Raw genomic sequence first — 26155 nt, forward strand, 5'->3', positions numbered from 1 at the left:
GATGCGGAAAGGAATCTTTACACAATTTCCACTTGCAGATCACAGCCCAGAGGGGGAGCAGAGTTGGAAAGGTTTTTTATTTTTTCATATATATGGAAAAAAGATTAATAGTCATGAAAATGTGTAACATCCCATTCATAATTCAACCCCTCTGTTCTGCAATTTGAAAATCCAAAATACCTCTCTTTTGCAGAGAAGGCGGAACACATCACCTCCTCTCCGGGGAGTTTTAACCTTTTCAATTATCTGTACCTTTACAAATGATAAAATGCCTCCATGTCTAGAGTTAAAGTGGCAGGCTACATTGGTGGATTTTTCACCTTTATATCTGCCAAATGTTCACGGAATCTCTAAGTCTGCAGGTGGTCCTACCCACATACTGCAGGGAACACACCGCTCAGGTGATGGCATAAATCACGTAACTTGTGTTACAATTATAAAATGTATCAATATTATAGTGTCTGCCATCAACAGAAGAACAAAACATGTCACCCCACAATATGTGGGGACAGCATGGGCATTCTCGTGAACCATATTTAAAGTTCCCCTTACAGGGAAGCCATGTAAGGGATAGTGTGGAATTGTCCCTAGATGCAAAGAAACTGGGTGATAAATGATCACCCAGAGTTTTCTGGTGTGACTTGGTTAGTTTTATGCTGCTTGTGTCCACAGATTTTGACTCCAGCATCCTCAACTGACACAATTCTAGTTGTCATTCTGTTCTGGTGGTTCCTGCCAGCTGCCTGCCTGATCTCAATCCCACCACCCATACTAACATATCTGCAGTTCTTGCTTTCCGGTGCCACGCCTGTGGTCGAGAGCAGACAGCAGCTAAAACTTCTTCCAGAGTCTTTTATGGTGGTTTCTAAAGCAGAAAAAAGGGAGCAGTGCTAATAAGAGTAAACTGATAGTTATAAGTTTACTCCACAAGTTTGGAACTTGGGGCTTAGAGAGTTGGAGTTTAGCTGTCATGTACGTACATAATGTGTAGTACAGCACACAAGCTTGGATCGTCTATTGTTTTGATGGTCCATTTAGCATAGCACAGATCCACTGCAGTTCTGGTCTATGTTCACTAGATACCCAGCAGGATGCTAAAGGATCATGTCATATCATATTATTTAATTTCATATCATATGTTATAGAGTATATAGAAACAGTGTGTAGATAAAAGTTGAAGCAGTGGAAAAACTTCTTAATGATCTTAATAAAAGCAACAAGAAAGTTTATCCACTGTTTCAAAATAAATCTACCCACTTGTTCTGCCTACTTCGTATGTAACATCATGATCCTCTAGTACCCACAGACTGCAGAGGAGCTGTGATATGCTAAATACTGTAGCTGAACTGAACATATGTGTATGACAGACAAGCTTAATGGTGAGAAACATCATTTTTGCAGGGGAAAATTAATACTCAACAGTTTACTCTTGGAAGCGATTCTCCCTTATTAGTTTCTATTTTAGATAAGTCTTTTGGCATACTGAGGATCAGAAAAAGCTACTTAAAGACCTAATGACACCACTATTGAACACAAGCCTTTTTTCCCCATGACAGAGAGCAAAAGCTTATTCATTTGATTTGAGATATCTGTATTATTTTAAACTCTGTCCTTTGGGTGGGACATTCCGTGTCCACCATTTCAAGGATGTCCAGGCCAGAGTTATATAATAAAAGCTTGTTTGTCACTTCAGACTCTTACTAGGTTGGCCATACACAATACAAAAAATCAGACAAACCCATTTTCGAAAAACAAACATTCGGCCATGAGCGCAAATGATAGTGCCATCATGTAATGACCAATAAATCATTCAATGGACATAAATGAATGCATTTTTTGTTCATTTTTTACATATACCTAGTGCAGACAGTTCGGACTGGAAACACATTAGCCTTTCAATTTATCATTCGTTTGGCAGAAAATTTCCAAACTAGTCCTTCATTTTTTCGTCTCAAAAACGTCCCAATGATTATCGATTTTGTGCCCATTAACTGGCCGAAAAATGAACGAACTGTCTAAATGAACGAATTTTGGACATTTTTTTGTATAGTATATGACCAGCATTGATTAAAGAGAAATGTTATGTTTATCATCTGTTATTTATCTGATATTTCTGTGTTCTGCACGTATAATGAGATTATATCAAAGAATGAGAGATAGTAAAGCTATGTTCAATATCCCTCCCTCAGAGCACACAGAAAGAATATTGGTTAAAACAATAATCAGCAGCTGCTATACTAAAACAAGGTACATCAAATATATGTCAAAGAAAAATCTCTAAAACATTAGCAGCGCTAGTGCAAAAATAGCAAATAATTAAAAATATCAACAGATTTGCTTAAGAGTCCGCTTAAACAAAGTATCAAATGGTGATCCACTTAGTGAAAGTCCATTAAGAAAAGGCAGGTGAGTATAAGCTAGACGATCGTGGAGGAAAATATTAGCAACGATCCCAGGTCTCCTTCACCACACCACTTGTGCCAGAGCCCTGTAGGTAATCCACTTGCCAGACCATGCTGATTTGCACGCTTATCAATCAAACAGATAATCACTGTTCACTGGACACTTCTCATCTGTACAGTATTTTACTAATCACAAGCAATAGATAAAAGAATTCCACATAGCGTAATCCAGTACAACAATTATTTATTAATTTAAAATTATCTCACAAAAAAAGACACTCACAATTTTGCATAATATAAGGTCATGTAACATCAATACTGTGTTAGTCGTGCATTCCCATCTAACCTCTCACCACTCCCCCGGTGTTCCCGGGAAGGACAGACGAAGATAAGCTGACTCTGTAGACTACTGTGTAGCAACGTCTGATGCGTTTCTGTCATCACTTTCGTCAGAGGGCATCTTAGATGGGAATGCACGACTAACACAGTATTGATGTTACATGCCCTTATATTATGCAAACATTGTGAGTATTTTTTGTGAGATAATTTTAAATTAATAAATAATTGTTGTACTGGATTAAGCTATGTGGAATTCGTTTATCTATTGCTTGTGATGAGCAAAATACAGATGAGAAGTGTCCAGTGAACAGTGATTATCCGTTTGATTGATAAGCGTGCAAATCAGCATGGTCTGGTAAGTGGATTACCTACAGGGCTGTGGCACAAGTGGTGTGGTGAAGAAGACCTGGGATAATTGCTAATATTTTCCTCCACGATCGTCTAGCTTATACTCACCTGCCTTTTCTTAATGGACTTTCACTAAGTGGATCACCATTTGAAACTTTGTTTAAGTGGACTCTTAAGCAAATCTATTGATATTTTTAAATATTTGCTATTTTTGCACTAGTGCTGCTAATGTTTTAGAGATTTTTCTTTGACATATATTTGATGTATAATGAGATCATAGTGTTGTAACGAAGATCAATATAATATAGACATTGCTTTATTTATTTATTTTTTTAATTCATCCTGTCATCAAATTTATACATATAGGGGAAACTATGGAAACACTATAGCAAAAAGCTGCATGAAACCTAGAGCTTTCAACAATTTTTGGTGCCTGGACACAAGAAATAATTATTCAAAAATGTCATATGCAAAGTGAATTTATAGTATATTTTAACTTTAATTTGGATGTTAAAAGATTTAGCAAGAACTTGCTATGGTATCTGACAAGTGCACAGCTGCGTGCCTAGATTTTGTTTTAGACAAATCTTCTTTAAAGCTGTTTTTTTTTCTACAGCTTAATTACATTACTTATTTGTATAGAAGTATGTCCCACAATATATAGGGTTATTAATGCTGGGCAGGGATGCTCTCTCCTCTTCTTGCTGTTGAACGTTTACTATTACACTGACTGTAACATAATTTATGAATGGGGTGGAGGGGGGATTCTGTGATTGATCAGAGCAGGAGGGGCATGTCGCTATCAGATCATCAGCTGCCGCCAGAGAACCCAAGCTGGTAAGCCCATGGCACCAGAAGTTCAGCAACAGGAAGAGGACAGGGCAGTCCTACATTGAACATTTCTTAAGAATTCAGCAAACTTCTTATTGTGGGCCATACTTCTTTATATTACAGATAATGTAACTAAAGCTGTAGAGAAAAATATGTTTTTCTAGCTAAACTTCAGTTTTAAAGTTGTACTAATCTTTATTTCTGTATTTTTACTTACAGTTAAGCTTATAATAAAGCTTACCTGTAGGTTGAATGAATATCTCCTAAACATGCACTGTTTAGGAGATATTCTAGTGAGCAGTAGCCAGTAACATCAATGGCCCATGCGCTCTGAAGGAACCGCATACCCGTGCCGTCCCTTCAGAGCTGTGTGCCATGCTTGAGACTCCTACGGGCATGTGTGGGAGTGATGTCATTGTGACTCAGCCATTCAAACAGAAGGAAAACCGGGTGAAGATGAAAGCGTCTGCAGCAGCAACAGTGTGCCACTGGGGGGCTTAGTTTCAAGGTAAGTCTTTCATAATGTACGAGTATGCATGCTAGCACGTTGTGGCTTTACCTTGCAGGGGGAATTTTTTTTTTTCTGAAGGTTTACTACCACTTTAAGGAATCATAAACATTAATAAATATTCCTGAACACTATATGCTGCACATTCTGTACAAGATTACACTTGTTGTATATTCGTAATGAGTTAATGTTTTAATTATCACAATGACTCTTGACACAGTCCTTGTTTTATTAGGTTGATATTGACAAGCAGGGACATTTTCAAGGAGATACGCTTATTATTTTCTTGTTGGAATTTTTTTTTTCCGTATCACATGAAATAACCTCATCAACAATGTTTTTGCTTTTGATCTGTGTAAGGACATATGCAATTTCACAGTACACAGAGAGAGTTATCTCCATCATAATTACTATCCTTTAAGGTAGACTTTCTACAGACCATTTTATCTTGCTTCATTCGTGGGTTTATTATCTGTCAGGCAAGCTGAAGGAAAGTTCAAGCCCCAATGAATCATTGTTCTTTCTGCTTTTCTTTGAAAATGGTTTTTAAAGATAATGTTATATAGTCTAAATGTAATGATATGATATTTCTTTGAATTGTGATTATTCCGTCTGTGTTTTACTTGATTTTCCACAGAGGTGAGTGTTTAAAAGAGAAAGCCACCAAATGTCAACATACCACTTTATGAACAGTTCATAATTTTCCTTTCAAATTTAAATTTACTATTTGTCCTTTATCTCTGTGAATGTATGTTTTTTTATCTTTTCATGCTAATGCCTTACACAACACAAGCTTTCAAACAACAATGAAGGGCAGTAACTCATAGTCATCAGTTACTAAGTTTTACCTTTTTAATGAATATGACATTTTAAAAGTTAACCCCACACAAGCCTGATGCTTTAGTTTTACATAGTTGCTGGTGAGGTTAATCATTAAACACTGAGGTGACTGAGAGTCCTTTCCTTCTTTTGGGGAGACAGCTAAAACAGCAGCAGGGTCAGGACAACAACTCATATCTTTATATGTATGCTTTATATATATATGCAAACAATTGCTTCTTTCTCTTTAATTTTTGTTTTTTTTTTTGTTTTTGTTTTTGCTTCACCAAGTTCTACTTAATGAAAGTTTCCCAGACAGACCTGTAGGCCTTAATGCAAACCTTCCATAGACCTGGACAATTTAAATTAAAGTGGAACTTTACCCATAACAGCTTAATAAAAAAAAAATGTTTTCGCAAGGAACATACATTCCACATTAATAATTATGCTATCAAAATTAGTGTGTGCTGTAAATTGCCTCCAGCATTGTAACTGTTTCTTCTTGCTGGGAGCTTGCTGATTCCCAGAGCCCCTAAACAGAAGTAAAACTTTATGCTGTCGACAGATTAGCCACTACAAATTCGACACAATGCCTAAAAATAGAGAGCAACTGAGCATGTGCAGACCAAAGTGAAACAGTGAATTACTGGATTGTAAACAGTATAGGCACTATTTTTTAATGTTTTACATAGCCATACCTGCTAAAAGGCCAGCCTACAGTAATCTAGCAAGACTTAATTTTCTGACTAAAGTTCCATTTTAGGCATGTGTTAAAACTGCATAAGCAGAGGTTATCTTATGCAAAAAGTGTGCATCAAAGTGATTAACAAATCCAGAATCATAGTAGATAACATTATGGTTAGCCCCTCTGACAAATGGGTGACTCAAGGTGATAATAACATGGTAGCAAATTTATTTTAATCTTCTGAAAATCCAAAAACATATGGTAAATTTTATATTTAGCCTATTTAGAAGGATGTGTCTGTGTGCCCAGAACTGGACAGCATACTCCAGGTGTGGCCGGACCAGAGTCTTGTAGAGTGGGAGAAATATTGCTTTATTCCTGGAGTTAATACCTTTTTTAACCACTAGGCATCTGCGCTATAGCTGAAAGATGGCTACAGCGTGGACTCCAATTGCCGGAAGGGCGTCCCTGGACGTCCTCCTGTTCACTTCCGTGATGCGCGCTCCCGGGAGCGCGCATCGGGGAAATTCTGCTCTGGCCATGTCCCTTGGACAAAGCCAGTCACAGATCGCCGTAAACGGCCAATCACAGCGGCCGTCTACAGCGCGATCTGAGCTTCCAATGAGAGATGATCTCAAATGTAAACATATGAGATCATCTCTCATTGCCGGCTTTCTCTCCTCACACAGAGACCGTGTGTGAGGAGGGAGAGTGATCTGTGAACTGTGAGTGCCAAGCTTTTTAGTGAAACACCCTACAGTGCCCATACAGTGCCCATACAGTGCCACATCAGTGCCACAGTGCTCATTACTGCTTCCATCTGTCATCAGTGCCATCTGTCAGTGCCATCTGTCGTCAGTGCCATCTGTCAGTGTCACCTGCCACATCAGTGCCACCTGTCAGTGTCACCTGCCACATCAGTGTCACCTGTCAGTGTCACCTGCCACATCAGTGTCACCTGTCACATCAGTGTCACCTGTCAGTGTCACCTGCCACATCAGTTCCACCTGTCAGTGTCACCTGCCACATCAGTGTCACCTGTCACATCAGTGTCACCTGTCAGTGTCACCTGCCACATCAGTGTCACCTGTCAGTGTCACCTGTCACATCAGTGTCACCTGTCAGTGTCACCTGCCACATCAGTGCCACCTGTCAGTGTCACCTGCCACGTATCAGTGCCATGTATCAGTGCCATCTGTCGTCAGTGCCACCTGTCTGTCACCTGCCACATCAGTGTCATCAGTGTCACCAGTGTCACCTACCACATCAGTGTCACGTATCAGTGCCATCTATCACCAGTGCAATCTGCCAGTGTCACGTGTCATCAGTGCCACATATCAGTGCCATTTTTCATCACTATGTCACAAAGAGTATATTCAGTCGAGGAGGCATATAATATTCTTGCAGCCGACGAGAGCAACGGGGAGCTCTCTGCTTCAGATTCCTATTCAGATTCTGAGTCTGATGTGGACTACGAGCCTGTCCTCAGCAGTGGTACACAGACAGCCACAGAGGAGGAGGATGAGGATGAGAGTCCGCCCGCCAGACGAAGACATACTGGTGAGGATGCACTGCCATCCACCAGCACCGCAATGCCATCCACCATCACCACAATGCCATCCACCATCACCACAATGCCATCCACCAGCACCGTAGTGCCATCCACCAGCACCGCAGTACCTCGACAAAGGCCACGTACCAGTGGGGTGTCACCTCAGGCCCAAAGGGTTAGGTCCCATGCCAGCCTTCCCTACTCCCTTGAGAACCCCTTATGGCTGCCACCTAATTCAGGAGAAGCTATCATTCCCCCTTTTACTGCCCAGCCAGGAGTCCAGGTGGACACAGAAAATTTTTCACCAATAGATTTTCAACCTTATTTTAACTGAGGACATGCTTGCATCGATTGTGGCCCAGTGCAATCTATATGCCCAACAATACATAGCAAGTAACCCAACGTCCTATTATGCCCGTTCCTAGGAATGGAGAGCCCTAACAGTGGAGGAGTTTAGAATTTTTTTGGGCCTCATATTCTGTATGGGACTAACCAAAAAAAAATGTATTACGTTCCTATTGGTCTACCCTCCCCATCTACCACATGCCCATCTTTTCCTCTGTAATTCCCAAAACCAGGTATCTCATGATTATGAGATTCCTACACTACAATGACAATACCCAGTGCCCTCCCCGAAATGACCCAAATTTTGACAAGCTTTATAAAATTCGCCCACTACTAAAATATTTTTCTGATATCTTCCCCCAGTTATTTACCCCAGACCAGCACATATGTGTGGATGAATCCCTGGTCAAATTTAGTGGCAGGTTGGGCATAAAACAATTTATTCCCACCAAAAGGTCCCGCTATGGGGTGAAAATGTATAAATTATGCGACCGAGCTACAGGATATACCTATGCATTCATGGTATACGAAAGGAAGGACACCCAGCTTACATCCCCCTAATTGCCCAGAATACATTGGATCGAGTGGGAAAGTCGTTTGGGAACTCATAAACCCACTCCTGGAGAAAAGCTAACATCTGTATGTGGACAATTTTTACACTAGTCTGCCCCTGTTCCGAAATCTTCACAGACAGAAGACTTCAGCATGTGGCACCGTAAGGAAGAACCGGAAGGGCTTTCCTCAAAGCCTCGTGAACAAAAAGCTAAGAAGAGGGGAGATGGCGAGCTTACGGAATGAGGAAATTCTGGCTGTGAAGTGGAGGGACAGAAGGGACGTCTACGTGCTTTCATCAATCCACAATAACACCGTCGTGGAGACAACCAGGAGGAATGGGGTAATCCAAAAGCCAACATGCATCTACGAATACAACAAGTATATGGGGGGTGTCGATTTCAACGACCAGATGCTCGAACCCTACCTTGCCACGAGAAGAACATACCAGTGGTATAAAAAAGTTTCGATTTATTTGTTCAATTTGGCCATATATAACAGCTATGTTATTTATCATAAATCCACTGCAAGCCCCAAATCCTTCCTTGGATACCAGGAGGAAATCACCACTGCCCTTGTATTCCCGAACGGCCCACCAGAAACCATTCGATCCGATGTGATTAGTAGACTCTCCGAACGCCACTTTCCTGAAAAAATCCCCCCCAGACCAACAGGCCAAAAATGGCAGAAAAAATGCTGGGTGTGCACCAAAGGAGGAGTGAGAAGAGACACTACTTTTTATTGTCCCCAATGTCCTTCCCAACCAGGCCTCTGTATAGTTGACTGTTTCCGCCGTTACCATACTTCACTAAATTATTAGTGAAGTATGGTAAACATAACCCTCACTTCCTGCCATTTACCTTCACACCCCTTATTCCTCTGCTTGCTCTGTAACTGACCCTAGCTTGTTTTTCGACCACGCTTCTGCCTACCGATTCTGTTTATATCTCTGCCTGATCTGGAACTGACCCTGGCTTATTTTTCGACCACGCTTCTGCCTACCGATTCTGTTCATACCTCTGCCTGATCTGGAACTGACCCTGGACTGTTTGACCATCCTTTTTGCCTGCCTCTTGGACTGATCTTGTACCCTGTCACTGGACTAGTTGGATTCATAACACAGGGGTCTCACATATGTGAGGGGCTCCAGAATTGTTTTTCTGGATGAAGAAAACATTTTTTTTGTTTTCTCATTCCTAGATTAGGGTCTGGAGACTCGGAGGCTTCAAAGAGATTTGGGTGGGAGAAGCCTCTACCCCTGTCCCCATTCTGTCCTGAATGAGGCCCTACTTCTGCCTGCTGCCTGTAGGACCTATGCCATCATGCCTCTGCCTGTCGCATGAACTGACCACACCACATGGATGGACCATGTTACTGCCTACTACCAGGATCAATATTTTGGCACTGCTGACAATCTCTGCCTGCACTGACCCTGGGCTGTATATGGACAGTAACCCTGCCTGCTGCCTGTACTGACTATGGACAGTGTTCCTGTCTGTTGCCTGGACAATTGCGTTCGCTTTTGCTGACCAAGTCCCTGCATGCTTCCTGGACCAGTGCTATCCTCCTGTGGACAACTGTGCTACTAAAACCACAGGTAATCTTTTTTTTTACCCTTTGCTCAGCAGAATGTATTTTGGGGTATAATTCTTGGTATGTGCATGCTATGTGTCCCTAGAACACCTGACGGTGTTCCTTGTATGTGGCCAGGCTGTGTAAAAGTCTTACACATGTGGTATCGACATACTCAGGAGGAGTAGCAGAATGTATTTTGAGGTGTCATTTTTGCTATGTACATGCTATGTGTTGGAAATAGCTTATAAATGGACAACTTTGTGTAAAAAAAAATGCGTTTTCATTTTTTTCCACATTTTCCAAAAACTTCTGGAAAAAAAAGAACCGTTCAAAAGACTCATTATGCCTCATAGATTATACGTTGGGGTGTTAGCTTTCCAAAATGGGGTCATTTTGTGGGCGTTTCCATTGTCCTGGTGCTCCAGGGCCTTCAAAAGTGTAATAGGTGGGTGAGAAATGAGATGTGTAATTTATGCTCCTAAAACCCTTGAAAGTGCTATTTCAGTATTGTGCCCCTGTATGTGGCCAGGCTGTGTAAAAGTCTCACACATGTGGTATCGCCATACTCAGGAGGAGTAGCAGAATGTATTTTGTGGTGTCATTTTTGCTATGTACATGCTATGTGTTGGAAATAGCTTATAAATGGACAACTTTGTGTAAAAAAAATGCGTTTTCATTTTTTTCCACATTTTCCAAAAACTTCTGGAAAAAAATTAACCATTCAAAAGATTCATTATGCCTCACAGATTATACATTGGGGTGTTAGCTTTCCAAAATGGGGTCATTTTGTGGGCGTTTCCATTGCCCTGGTGCTCCAGGGCCTTCAAAAGTGTAATAGGTGGGTGAGAAATGAGATGTGTAATTTATGCTCCTAAAACCCTTGAAAGTGCTGTTTCAGTATTGTGCCCCTGTATGTGGCCAGGCTGTGTAAAAGTCTCACACATGTGGTATCGCCATACTCAGGAGGAGTAGCAGAATGTATTTTGAGGTGTCATTTTTGCTATGTACATGCTATGTGTTGGAAATAGCTTATAAATGGACAACTTTGTGTAAAAAAAAATGCATTTTCATTTTTTTCCACATTTTCCAAAAACTTCTGGAAAAAAAAGAACCGTTCAAAAGACTAATTATGCCTCATAGATTATACGTTGGGGTGTTAGCTTTCCAAAATGGGGTCATTTTGTGGGCATTTCCATTGTCCTGGTGCTCCAGGGCCTTCAAAAGTGTAATAGGTTGGTGAGAAATGAGATGTGTAATTTATGCTCCTAAAACCCTTGAAGGTGCTATTTCAGTATTGTGCCCCTGTATGTGGCCAGGCTGTGTAAAAGTCTCACACATGTGGTATTGCCATACTCAGGAGGAGTAGCAGAATGTATTTTGGGGTGTCATTTTTTCTATGTACATGCTACATGTTGGAAATATCTTATAAATGGACAACTTTGTGTAAAAAAAAATGCGTTTTCATTTTTTTCCACATTTTCCAAAAACTATACGTTGGGGTGTTAGCCTTCCAAAATTGGGTCATTTTGTGGGCGTTTCCATTGTCCTGGTGTTCCAGGGCCTTCAAAAGTGTAATAGGTAATTAACAAGTTAGATGTGTCATTTATGCTCCTAGAACACTTGATGGTGCTCCCTGCATGTTGGGCCTCTCTATGTGGATAGGCTGTGAAAAAGTCCCCCACATGTGGTATCGCCATACTTAGGAAGAGTAGCAGAATGTATTTTGGGATGTCATTTGTGGTATACACATGCCATGTGAGAGAAATAACCAATTACAATGACAATTTTATGGGAGGAAAAAAAAAAAAAATCTTAATTTTGCAAAGAATTGTGGGAAAAAATGACAACATCAAAAACCTCACCATGCATCTTACTGAATACCTTGGAATGTATACTTTCAAAAAAAGGGTCATTTGGGGGGTATTTGTACTGTCCTAACTTGTTCTAGTCACAAGAAATGAGATAGGCCACCAGTACATCAGGTATGATCAATTTTTTATGATTTGCACCACAACTTGTAGACTCTATAACTTTCACACAGACCAAATAATATCCACTAATTTTGGTTATTTTTACCAAAGATATGTAGCAGTATAAATTGTGGCCAAAATTTATGAAGAAAAATTAATAATTTGCAAAATTTTATCACAGAAACGAAGAAAAATGTGTTTTTTTTCTAAATTTTCGGTCTTTTTTCATTTATAGCGCAAAAAATAAAAAGCCCAGAGGTGATCAAATACCACCAAAAGAAAGCTGTATTTGTATGAAAAAAAGGACACAAAATTCATTTGGGTACAGTATTACATGACTGAGTAATTGTCATTCAAAGTGAGAGAGCGCTGAAAGCTGAAAATTGGTCTGGTCACGAAGGGGGTTTAAGTGCCCAGTTGTCAAGTGGTTAATGCATGCCAATATTGTGTTTGCTTTGTTAGCAGCAGCTTGGCATTGCACATGGTCCCATAGTAAATGTTTTGGCCCCCTCACTAAACAGAAAAAAAAAAAATTGCTATAGTCATGTGGTGCGGGCCTTGATCTATAGAAAATATTATTTTGCTTATATTATTACATATTAAGAGTTGTTTAATGCCCCCTTACACTGGAATTTAATAAGAATGGTACTCGTATTGATGGTTAGTGTAAGTAAGAATGCCATTTTGATGGTCAGTTGAAGGCACAATGTCTCTTTTAGTTGGTAGTCAGTAGAAGAAAGAACTCTCAGTTCTGTTGGTGGTCAGTAAAAGGAAGGATGCTTAGATGTGTGGTTAGAAAGAAGAATTCCCTGTTTGTCGGTAGTCAATAGAAGGAAGATTTCCACCTTACAAGGGGGAGGAGGAGGGTCAGTACGGGTAAGATTAAGCCCTTATTTTGGTGGCCAGTAGAAGGAAAAATGCCACTTTACATTGGCAGTCAGTAGTGAAAGGAAATAGTAGGTATTCTGGATGATCACCCTTCTTATAGGTACACTGACAGCACCCTCAGATATCTGGAGACAACATGAAAATGAGAAGCAAGTGCATTCATAAAATGTCTGCCTATATTTAGGTGTGTTACAGCTTATATGGTATGTGGTTCAACATACCAATAGAAAGAGGGGAGGGGGAGTGGTTATTAAATTATGTAGTTGTATAGAAATATATAGTTATATGGTTATACAAGTCAGTGACCCTTTAAGATACATTATCATGAGTTAACACGGGTCAACAGGCTGTCTGGTTATGAGTCATAAATCATGTGTCTTGTCCCATGGCATGTCTACAGAACAGAACAGAGAACAGATATATATATAAAGTAAAGATGCTTACACAAACATCCTTCTAAGCATTCTTTTATAATTGCAGATTTAAGCTACCTTATATACTGAAATGGCAGAGCATGTTTTGGGCATATTACTACAAGTAGGGGGAAGAATGTTTGCTTATAATCATGGTCCGTAGAAGGAAAAATGCCTCCCTATGTGTTTGGTCAGTAGAAGAAAGAATGCTCTTATACATTGGTTGTCAGTAGTCGAACAAATTCTCCCTTACTTGGATGGTCAGTGGAAGGAAGAATGCCACTCTACATTTGTAGTCAGTAGAAGGAAGACTCCTCCCTTACAATGATGGTCAGTAGAAGGAAGAATGCTGCCATAGGTTGGTGATCAGTAGGAAGAATTCCCCCTACATCTGTGGTCCTTAGGAAGAAGAATGCACTTTTATGTGGGAGGTCAGTAGAAGGTAACATCCCCCTTATGTTAGTGGTGGATAGGAGGACAAATCCCTCTTACATTGCTGGTCAGTAGGAGAAATAGTGCTCCCTTACAATGGTGGTCAGTAGAAGGAAGACTGCCCACTTCTACTCATTGACTACTCACTCTCACTATCACTACTCACCCATCAGTACAAGAACTATAAAGCACTCCACGGAGATCAGAAGGGGAACACTGCCTGGCAGGCCAGAATTACTTTGACAGAATTGCTATGCAGAGCAAACTAAATACTGTATCCATGCAGGATGAGCACTACCAGAGCCCTACAAAATTACCTCCAGCAGGCCACTGGTGTGAATGTGTCTGATCAAGCAATAAAAAAACAGACTTTATGAGGGTGGCCTGAGGGCCGATGTCCTCTAGTGAGCCCTGTGCTCACTGCCCAGCACCGTAGAGCTTGATTGACATTTGTCATTGAACATTAGAATTGTAGGTCTGCCACTGGTGCCCTGTGTTTTTCACAGATGAGAGCAAGTTCATCCTGAGCACATGTGACAGATGTGAAAAGATCTGGAGAAGCCGTGGAGAATGTTATGCTGCCTGTAACATTGTTCAGCATGACTGGTTTGGTGGTGGGTCAGTGATGGTCTGTGGAGGCATATCCATTGAGAGATGCACATACCTCTACAGGCTAGACAATGGCACCATGACTACCATTGGGTATCGGAATGCAATCCTTGGACCCATTGTCAGACCCTACACTGATACAGTGGGTCCTGGGTTCCTCCTGGTGCACGACAATGCCCAGCCTCTTGTGGCAAAAGTATACAGCCAGCTCCTGGAGGATGAAGGAATTAATACCACTCAATGGCCCCAACGCTCGCCTGACCTAAATGCAATAGAACACCTCTGGAACATAATGTTTCGGTCCATCCTACACTGCCAGATTGCACCTCAGTCTGTTCAGGATCTCAGTGATATCCTGGTCCAGATCTGGGAGAAAATACCCCAGGATACCATCCATCATCTCATGAGGAGCATGCCCTTATGTTGTCAGGCATGCATACAAGCACGTGGGGGCCATACAAACTACTGTGTACCATTTTGAGTTGCTGCAATGAAATTTCAGAAAAATGAACTAGCCTGCTGCATACATTTTTTACTTTGATTTTCGGGTGCCTTTGAATTCAGCTGTCTGTAGTTTGATCATTTTCATTTCCATAAATGTGAACATATGAGATCATCTCTCATTAGCGGCTCTCTCTCCTCACACAGAGACAGCGTGTGAGGAGAGAGAGGATCTGTGAATTGGTGTGAGTAATTCTCTACAGTTTCTACAGTTGAAAAAAAGAAGTGTGCCCTAACAGTGCCCAATCAGTGCCCACAGTGACCCATTAGCATCTATAGCTAGTGCCATCTGTGCCCACCTGTGCGCATCAGTGCCCACTTGTGTCATCAGTGCCCCATCTGTGCCCGTCTGTGCCCATCTGTGCCGTCTGTGCAATCAGTGCGCATCAGTGCGCATCTGTGTCACCTCATCAGTGCCCATCTGTGCCACCTCATCAGTGCCCATCTGTGCTACCTCATCTGTGCCAATCAGTGCCCATCTGTACCAATCAGTGCCCATCTGTGCCACCTAATCAGTGCACATCTGTACAATAAATCAGTGCACATCTGTGCCGCCTCAACAGTGCCCATCTGTGCCACCTCAACAGTGCCCATCTGTGCCAACTCAACAGTGCACATCTGTGCAATCAATCAGTGCCCATCTGTGCTGCCTCAACAGTGCCCATCTGTGCCAACTCAACAGTGCACATCTTTGCAATCAATCAGTGCACATCTGTGCAATCAATCAGTGCACATCTGTGCCGACTCATCAGTGCTCATTTGTGACACCTCAACAGTGCCCATTTGTGCCACCTCAACAGTGCCCATCTGTGCCAACTCAACAGTGCACATCTGTGCAATCAGTACACATCTGTGCAATCAATCAGTGCATATCTGTGCCGACCCATCAGTGCCCATTTGTGCCACCTCAACAGTGCCCATTTGTGCCACCTCAACAGTGCCCATTTGTGCCACCTCAACAGTGTCCACTTGTGCCACCTCAACAGTGCCCATCTGTGCCACCTCAACAGTGCCCATCTCTGCCACCTCAACAGTGCTCATCTGTGCCACCTCAACAGTGCACATCTGTGCAATCAGTACACATCTGTGCCGACTCATCAGTGCACATTTGTGCTGACTCAGCAGTGCGCATCTGTGCCACCTCATCAGTGCCACCTCATCAGTGCATATGTGTGCCCTCCTGTGCCGCCTCATTAGTGCAAATCTGTGCTGCTTCATCAGTGCACATCTGTGCCGCCTCATCAGTGCACATCTGTGCCGCTTCATTAGTGCCCATCTGTGCGATCAGTGCCCATCTGTGCCGCCTCATCAGTGCACATCTGTGCCATCAATCAGTGCACATCAGTGCACATCTGTGCTCATCAGTGCCACCTCATCAGTGCCCATCAGTGCACGCTTAGCACACACCTGTGCAGTCTCATCACCACCAGCAACCAACCATGTCTAAAAGATGCTTTTCCGCCGAGGAGGCATACCAAATTCTTTCCACGGCTGACGAGAGCAACGGGGAGCTCTCTATTTTCAGATTCCCTTTCAAATTCGGATCCTGAACCTGACATAAATTATGAGCCAGTCCTCAGTAGTGAAACACTGAGTGACTCAGAGGAGGAAGATATTTGGCTCACCAAACGAAGGCATTGTAGTGAGGAGGCAGTGGCATCCTCCAGCACCGCAGTACCATCTACCAGCACCGCAGTGCCATCCACCAGCACCACAGTACCTCAAACAGAAAGGCCAAGTATCAGTGGGGTGTCACCTCCGCCCCAAGGGTTAGGACCCATGCCAGCCTTCCCTATGCCCTTTAGAAGCCCATGTGGCTTCCTCCTAATTCAGTAGAAGCTAACGATCCCCCTTTCACTGCCCAGCCAGGAGTCCAGGTGGACATTGAGAATTTTACCCCAATACATTTTTACATTTTAATTTTTACAGATGACATGTTGGCGTCAATTGTGGCCCAGTGCAACCTGTATGCACAGCAAGTTATTTTGCAAAATACAACATCCTATTATGCCCGTCCCTACGAATGGATAGAGTTCAAGGTTTTTTTAGGCCTCACATTTAATATGGGACTCAACAAAAAAAATCAATTGCGTTCCTATTGGTCAACCCACCCCCTCCACCACATGCCGCTCTTCTCCGCGGTAATGCCCAGAACTAGGTATCTGATGATAATGAGGTTCCTACATTTCAGTGACATTACCCAGTGCCCTCCCCGAAATGACCCAAATTATGACAGGCTTTACAAAATTCGGCCAATACTTAATTATTTTTCAGAAATATTCCCCCAATTGTTTACCCTGGACCAACACATATGTGTGGATGAGTCCCTTGTTAAATTTAAAGGGCCCGCTATGGGGTGAAGGTGTACAAATTACGTGACCGAGCCACAGGGTACACATATTCCTTCATAGTGTACGAAGGGAAGGACACCCAGCTGCAGCCCCCTAATTGCCCGGACTACTTGGGATCCAGCGGGAAAGTTGTTTGGGACCTCATATACCCCCTACTGGGAATAGGCTACCACCTGTATGTAGACAACTTCTACACATCTCTGCCACTGTTCCACAACCTTCACCGGAAGAAGACGCCAGCATGTGGCACCATAAAAAAGAATCGGAAGGGCTTTCCTCAAAGTCTTGTCAATAAGAAATTGAGAAAAGGAGAAACAAGTCTGCGAAACAACAAGATTCTGGCAGTGAAGTGGAGGGACAGAAGGGATGTCTACATGTTGTCTTCTATCCACAATGATATGTTTGTGGAAATCCCCAGAAGGAATGGCCCCATACAAAAACCAAAATGCATCTATGAATATAATTTGTTTATGGGGGGAGTCGACTTCAATGACCAAATGATGGAACCATACCTTGCCACAAGACGGACATACCATTGGTATAAAAAAGTCGCAATTTATTTTTTTCAATTGGCCATATACAATTCATATGTAATTTACCGCAACTCTACCCAAAACCCCAAACGCTTCTTTGGCTACCAGGAGGAAGTTTTCACTACCCTTATATTCCCGAACGGCCCACCAGAAAATATCCAATCAGATGTTATTAGTTGACTCTCCGAGCGCCACTTTCCCGACAAAATCCCTCCCAAACCAACAGGCCAAAGATGTCAAAAAAGATGTAAGGTGTGTACCAGAGCAGGAGTCAGAAGAGACACATCTTATTATTGTGCCCAATGTCCTTTCCAACCAGGCCTCTGCATAGGTGACTGTTTTCGCTGTTACCATACTTCAATAAATTATTAGTGAAGTATGGTAAAAGTAATCCTCAGTTCTTGCCTTCACACACCTTCACACCCCTTATGCCACTGCCTGCTCTGTAACTGACCCTGGCTTGTTATTTGACCATGCCTCTGCCTGCTGATTCTGTACATACCGCTGCCTGATCTGGAACTGACCCTGGACTGTTATTCGACCACGCTTCTGCCTGCCGATTCTGTACATACCACTGCCTGATCTGGAACTGACCCTGGACTGTTATTAGACAATGCTTCTGCCTAACGATTCTGTACATACCTCTGCCTGATCTGGAACTGACCTTGGACTATTTGACCATGATATTTGCCTGCCTCTTGGACTGATCTTGTACTCTGCAACTGGACTAGCGGGATTCAACATACAGGGGTCTCACATATGTGAGGGGCTCCAGAATAGTTTTTCTGGATGAAGAAACAATTTTCTTTGTTTTCTCATTCCTAGATTAGGGTCTGGAGACTCGGAGGCTTCAAAGAGATTTGGGTGGGAGAAGCCTCTACCCCTGCCCCTATTCTGTCCTGCATGAGGCCCTACTTCTGCCTGCTGCCTGTAGGACTTACTGCCGTCATGCCTCTGTCTGTCACACTGACCACACCACATGGACCTGCCTACTACCAGGTCCAATATTTTTGGCACTGCTGACAATATCTCTGCACTGACCCTGGACTGTATATGGACAGTATCCCTGCCTGCTGCCTGAAAAATTGTGTTCGCTGTTGCTGACCAAGTCCCTGCCTGCTGCCTGGACCAGTGCTATCCTCCTGTGGACAACTGTGCTACTAAAACCACAGGTAATCTTTTGTTTACCCTTTGCTCAGCATAATGTATTTTGGGGTGTAATTCTTGGTATGCGCATGCTATGTGTCCCTAGAACACCTTACGGTGTTCCTTGCATGTTGGGCCTCTGTATGTGGCCAGGCTGTGCAAAGGTCTCACACATGTGGTATTGTCATACTCAGGAGGATTAGCAGAATGTATTTTGGGGTGTTATTTTTGCTATGTAAATGCTATGTGTTGGTAATATCTTATAAACGGACAACTTTGTGTTAAAAAAATGAGTTTTAATTTTTTTCCACATTTTCCAAAAACTTCTGGAAAAAAATGAACCGTACAAAAGACTCATTATGCCTCATAGATTTTACGTTGGGGTGTTAGCTTTCCAAAATGGGGTCATTTTGTGGGCGTTTCCATTGTCCTGGTGTTCCAGGGCCTTCAAAAGTGTAATAGGTGGTTGAGAAATGAAATGTGTAATTTTTGCTCCTAGAATGCCTGAAGGTGCTACTTCAATGTTAGGCCTCTGTATGTGGTCAGGCTTTGTAAAAGCCTCACACATGTGGTATTGTTATACTCAGGAGGTAGCAGAATGTATTTTGGGGTGTTATTTTTCTATGTAAATGCTATGTGTTGGAAATATCTTATAAACAGACAACTTTGTGTAAAAAAAATGCGTTTTCATTTTTTTCCACATTTTCCAAAAACTTCTGGAAAAAAAGGAACCATTCAAAAGACTCATTATGCCTCATAGATTATACGTTGGGGTGTTAGCTTTCCAAAATTGGGTCATTTTGTGGGTGTTTCCATTGTCCTGGTACTCTAGGGCCTTCAAAAATGTAATAGGTAGTCAACAAGTTAGATGGGTAATTTATGCTCCTTGAACACCTGATGGTGCTCCCTGCATGTTGGGCCTTTGTATGTGGCCAGGTAGTGAAAAATTCCCACACATGTGGTATCGTAATACTTAGGTGGAGTAGCAGAATGTATTTTGGGGTTACATTTGTGGTATGCACATTCCATGTGAGAGAAATAAGCTATTATAATGACAATTTTGTGAAAAAAAATAACAAATAAAATCTTAATTTTGCAAAGAATTGTGGGAAAAAATGACAACTTCAAATAACTCACCATGCCTCTTACTAAATACACTGGAATGTCTACTTTCCAAAATGGGGTAATTTGGGGGGCATTTGTACTTTCCTGGCTTGTTAGGGTCTCAAGAAATGAGGCCTCAGTACATCAGATGTGATCATTTTTTTATGATTTGCACCATAGCTTGTAGACTCTATACATTTCACACAGACCACACAATATCCACTAATTTGGGTTATTTTTTACCAAAGATATGTAGCAGTATAAATTGTGGCCAACATTTATGAAGAAAAATTGATAATTTGCAAAATTTTTTCACAGAAACGAAGAAAAATGCCAGTTTTTTTCCAAATTTTCGGTCTTTTTTCATTTATAGCGCAAAAAATAAAAAACCCAGAGGTGATCAATTACCACCAAAAGAAAGCTCTATTTATATGAAAAAAAGGACAAAAAAATCATTTGGGTACAGTGTTGCATGACTGAGTAATTGTCATTCAAAGTGTGAGAGCACTGAAAGCTGAAAATTGGTCTGGGCAGGAGGGGGGTTTAAGTGCCCAGTAAGCAAGTGGTTAATATACACACAGCACCCCATATTGACAGAAAAACACAGAACTGTTGACATTTTTAAAGATTTATTAAAAAAGAAAAACTGAAATGTCACACAGTCCTAAGTATTCAGACATTTGCTCCGTATTTAGTAGAAGTACCCTTTTGATCTAATACAGCCATGAGTCTTTTTGGGAAAGATGCAACAAGTTTTTCACACCTGGATTTGGGGATCATCTGCCATTCCTCCTTGGAGATCCTCTCCAGTTCTGTCAGGTTGGATGGTAAACGTTGGTGCACAGCCATTTTTAGGTCTCTCCAGAAATGCTCAATTGGGTTTAAGTCGGGGCTCTGGCTGGGCCATTCAAGAACAGTCATGGAGTTGTTGTGAAGCCACTCCTTCATTATTTTAGCTGTGTGCTTGGGGTCATTGTCTTGTTGGAAGGTAAACCATCGGCCCAGTCTGAGGTCCTGAGCACTCTGGAAAAGGTTTTCATCCAGGATATCCCTGTACTTGGCCGCATTCATCTTTCCCTTGATTGCAACTAGTCGTCCTGTCCCTGCAGCTGAAAAACACCCCCACAGCATGATGCTGCCACCACCATGCTTCACTGTTGGGACTGTATTGGACAGGTGATGAGCGTGCCTGTTTTTCTCCACACATACCGCTTAGAATTAAGGCCAAAAAGTTCTATCTTGGTCTCATCAGACCAGAGAATCTTATTTCTCACCTTGGAGTCCTTTAGGTGTTTTTTAGCAAACTCCATGCAGGCTTTCATGTGTCTTGAACTGAGGAGAGGCTCACTCTGCCATAAAGCCCCAACTGGTGGAGGGCTGCAGTGATGGTTGACTTTCTACAACTTTCTCCCATCTCCCGACTGCATCTCTGGAGCTCAGCCACAGTGATCTTTGGGTTCTTCTTTACCTCTCTCACCAAGGCTCTTCTCCTCCGATAGCTCAGTTTGGCCGGACGGCCAGCTCTAGAAAGGGTTCTGGTTGTCCCAAACATCTTCCATTTAAGGATTATGGAGGCCATTGTGCTCTTAGGAACCTTAAGTGCAGCAGAAATTTTTTTGTAACCTTGGCCAGATCTGTCCTTGCCACAATTCTGTCTCTGAGCTCTTCAGGCAGTTCCTTTGACCTCATGATTCTCATTTGCTCTGACATGCTCTGACATGCACTGTGAGCTGTAAGGTCTTATATAGAGAAAATAGGACAAAGATTTGTCAGGAAGGGCTATGACCAGAATTTTATTAAGAAAAAGATAACAGAGGTAACGGAAATGAACCGTAATGAGTTAATCAAAGATAGAGTCAAGAAGGAAACATCACCGGCAGGAGTTCCAATAATTTTAGATAGATTTTAATGCACAGTATAGAAAAGTAGAAAATATAGTTAAAAGACATCGGCATATTCTTTTGGGGGACAGAGATTTATACAATACCTTGCCCATGAATCCAAGATTTATATACAAAAGAGCACCAACTATTCGGGATAAGGTAGTAAAGAGTGTAATTGACCCACCGAAGAAAACTTTTTCCTTTTTCACTGGAAAAGGATTTTTCCCTTGCAAAAGATGCTACGCATGTGTGAGAACGAAACGTCCAAACAAGAAAAAATTTCATTTTAGGTCTACTAGCACAGGAGAGTCGTATGAGGTCAGTAACTTCATTTGCTGCAATACTGAAGGAGCGGTGTATGCCCTAGAGTGCATCTGCGGCCATCAGTACATAGGCCGCACAAAAAGACCCCTTAAGGTGTGAATCAAAGAGCATGTGCAAAACATTCTAAACGGGTATGATAAGCACAGCGTGTCTAAACATTTCTTGGTAAATCACAATAAGGACCCCACTCAGCTAAGATTCTGGGGAATATAAGCATATGTTAGACACTGGCGGGGGGGCCACAAGGTTAGGACCCTCAGCCAGCTTGAATCCAAGTGGATATATACATTAGATACTTTCTCACCTAGAGGCCTGAACATTGAATTTGACCTTAATTGTTTCCTTAGTGATATTTAATTTCTATAAGATGCCCCTATATTTCTCTTATACATTCTGATTTTAGGTTGAATGTTCTCTCTATATATATATGCTTTTAATTCCCCTTCTCCCCCCGCTTTTACCATTGGGAATTTGTCTCTTCAAAATACCGTTTTAAGATTTTATGAGGTACATGCATCTTTCGAGAGATGGATGCAGGTTATGCTAATATATTTTATTATGTCACAATCAGTATAGGATTCTATATATGTAATATTTCTTCAGATCTCATGTTGTGTATACATCTGGGTTGAGAATGCACACCATGACAATATATTTACTCTCCCTTTATTATATCATACTATTGTTTTAAAAAAAATATATATATATATATGTATGGACTGAGATACTTATGGCAGTGCCAGTGCCTATTCCGTCCCATACACACTGAGAGGGTCCTGGTAATATTATAATAACTATTTGGTTCCATTTGGGATACAGTGATATTATACTGTTTGATTTTTATACATGTGAGCCAGTTTTAAATATCTTGCATCGCTCCTATTGAGCGTTGTGCTTAACTGTTAACGCAAGCCTTTTCCCCCATATGACATTCTGTAAAGACATCCCTCTGGTATTTATAGTCACCTGCGGCGACATGCAATAAATAGCTTACTACTGACATCCACGGGCATGTCAGTATGTTCTATAACCAAGAAAATGGCCGCGCACACGATCTCTTCAGATATGGCCGCTATAAGATTACACTGATCTACAAGAAAATGGCCGCCCATTGATTACAATGGGAAAGACTATATAAAGACAAGCATGTGCCTCCCCTAGTTATCCCTGAAGAAGTCACGTGATTGGGTGACGTCAAGCATAGGGACGGCACAGGCACAGGCACAGGCACAGGCACAGGCACAGGCACAGACACAGACACAGACACAGACGGAGATTGACGAGCTCGCCGCTCGTAGGAGATGTATGCATTGTGCATTTATTTCATGTGAGTACATGCATTTTTAACCTTAATAAAGTACCGGTTTGTTTGAAACTACTACACTATCTGGTACCCCTCTGTTCTTTTATGTGAGTGCTCCGCTGGCACTGAGGGATTAAAGCACAGGGACCACCGGCTCCGGTCCAGGGACCCCAAAGAGAGACCACCTCCTCCAGCCTCTACCTAGTATGCGATTGTCCATTACCTTAAGGTAAGGGGCCACCTTTTACTTGTGTGTGTTTTGCACAAAGAGGACAGACACACTCTCTCTTTTGGAACCCCACTGGCTGTTTTATTGCACATCAAACTTTTAAACTTTTAAAGAAGTTTAATCACCATATGGTTTATCCCTGCGTTTGCACTGACACACATGTTTGGTGTGTTTAAGGACATTTCCTGTATTTTATGTTATTGTGGTGATAGGGTCTGAGCAGTGATCTACACATATGCCACACACTTATTTTACACTTTTTGCGTTGTTTGCACAATTTGCAGTATATTGCTTGGTTTGCACAATTTTGCTTATTTGCACTATATATTATATATGTCATTGTTTTTATGCAGAACAAATTGTTTGTATGGTTCCTGCAATTTCACAGTGTTTGCTTGCACAGATAGATGAATTTATAGAAGATTTTTTATGTAATTTTTGGTTTACACATCAGCACTTTAAGTTTTTGTACATGTTGCTATACATGCATGAGGATTGACTATGTTTGTTCCCTTCATGTCTAGTATTGTCACAGCTGTTGATGATTAGAGCACGGGCTAGGGTTTCATAGAATACACACTGTGTGATTTTTTTAAATAGATACGACGTCTGATCTTGTACTATTGTCTATTTACACATGACCCCACAGTTCCTATATATCGATTTTACATTGTTATAGGGTATTAGATCCCTTTATTATATTAGGTCAGCGGAGCACCCACTTCTTATACTTATATAGACAGACGTGTGGCTTTCCTAATCAAGTCCAATCAGTATAATCAAACACAGCTGGACTCAAATGAAGGTGTAGAACCATCTCAAGGATGATCAGAAGAAATGGACAGCACCTGAGTTAAATATATCAGTGTCATAGCAAAGGGTCTGAATGCTTAGGACCATGTAATATTTCAGCTTTTCTTTTTTAATAAATCTGCAAAAATGTCAACAATTCTGTGTTTTCCTGTCAATATGGGGTGATGTGTGTACAATAATGAGGAAAAAAATGAACTTAAATTATTTTAGCAAATGGCTGCAATATAACAAAGAGTGAAAAATTTAAGGGGGTCTGAATACTTTCTGTCCCCACTATATATATATATATATATATATATATATATATATATATATATATATATAGTGGGGTTTTTTTATTAGTTGTATTAAATGTCTCTTGCACTCTTGCATTGCAAGGCAGATCAAATATTTACTCCCAATGTTGCTTAAAATATTATTTATTTCACCACTTATGTTTTGGATTACAGTTTTATTATAACTTATCTGCAGAATGTATACATGAGGTTGGTTTTGTTACTTGTACATTTTCCTTTGGGGCTCAAACACTGTTGGGTTTACTAGTTGAAAACTTCAATTATTTATGGTCATGATTAGAGATTCTGACTTGTGTCAGGATTCCGGATTTATCAAAGTATAAGACATCAAAGACTTACAATGAATCAAACCTGTATCAAGGTCTTCAGTGTGAATCAATAACTCGCATGTATTTATGCTGGGACTTAACTTTTCTGAAAGCACAGTATACAACTACAAAATATCTATGGAGAGTGTTAATATAATGCTATTTTTGCATCATAAATATGTAATATAAATATCTTAACACAGCATCCTCATTTCTTAGATTTACATTCCTTACTTTTAACTCTTCCCCAAAAAATATTATTCACAGCATGCAAAATCTCTATATGATTATCATATAATATTATTCCAAAAAAAAAAAGGATTTCGATTACTTCTCCATGAGTTATGATATTTTGTAAACTGTCAAATAAGCAATATATCATTTATAATTGAAACATTAGGGCTGGGTTCATACTGCCATACAAAGTGACTCACAGCAGGGGTTCGATGCATCCCTGTTCACTGCTTAGGGTCTGATTTTGGGACAAATTTTTGGCTGAATTCGGACCTGAAATGGACCAGAAGACACACAGGACTCCTGTGCGATTCGATCCGCAGCCAGCCCAGAGATGTGTGAACTGGCTTTATTGAGAAAGAGACAATCTCCTGACATGCGAATTCCGCATCCAGTTTGCAATAGTGTAAACCCAGCCTTAAAAAAAAATTGACATTAAAACATTAAAAACAAGGACACCACTGAATCATCTTATACCAGGTATTTAGTAAATCTGTTAGTAAATGAGATCTTATTTGCAGCCAAACCTGTTTGGCTTGTAAGTCACAAAGCTAAAATGCCTTTGCAAATTCAAACATTTGTTGACAGCATTTATCTGCTAAATATTCTTTTTCTTGCATGCCGGCATTTTTTTCCAAAATGTATTACACATTTTACTACAAGTTTTCATTTTCTGTATAATTCACCAAACTTTCACATTGTGTGTTTGTGGAACCATTCTCACTCGAGCACAACTTTTAAGGTGTCTGGAGTAGCATATGTCCATTTTATAGCAGTTAGATGGGAGGTGGTCCCTAATGCATACATAAATGAGGAAAATGTGTTATGCTGGCAAGAGAACACTGTGGACATATCTTTGGCA

The sequence above is a fragment of the Aquarana catesbeiana genome, linkage group LG04 (assembly GCF_042186555.1).
Source record: "Aquarana catesbeiana isolate 2022-GZ linkage group LG04, ASM4218655v1, whole genome shotgun sequence".
NCBI lineage: Eukaryota > Metazoa > Chordata > Amphibia > Anura > Ranidae > Aquarana > Aquarana catesbeiana.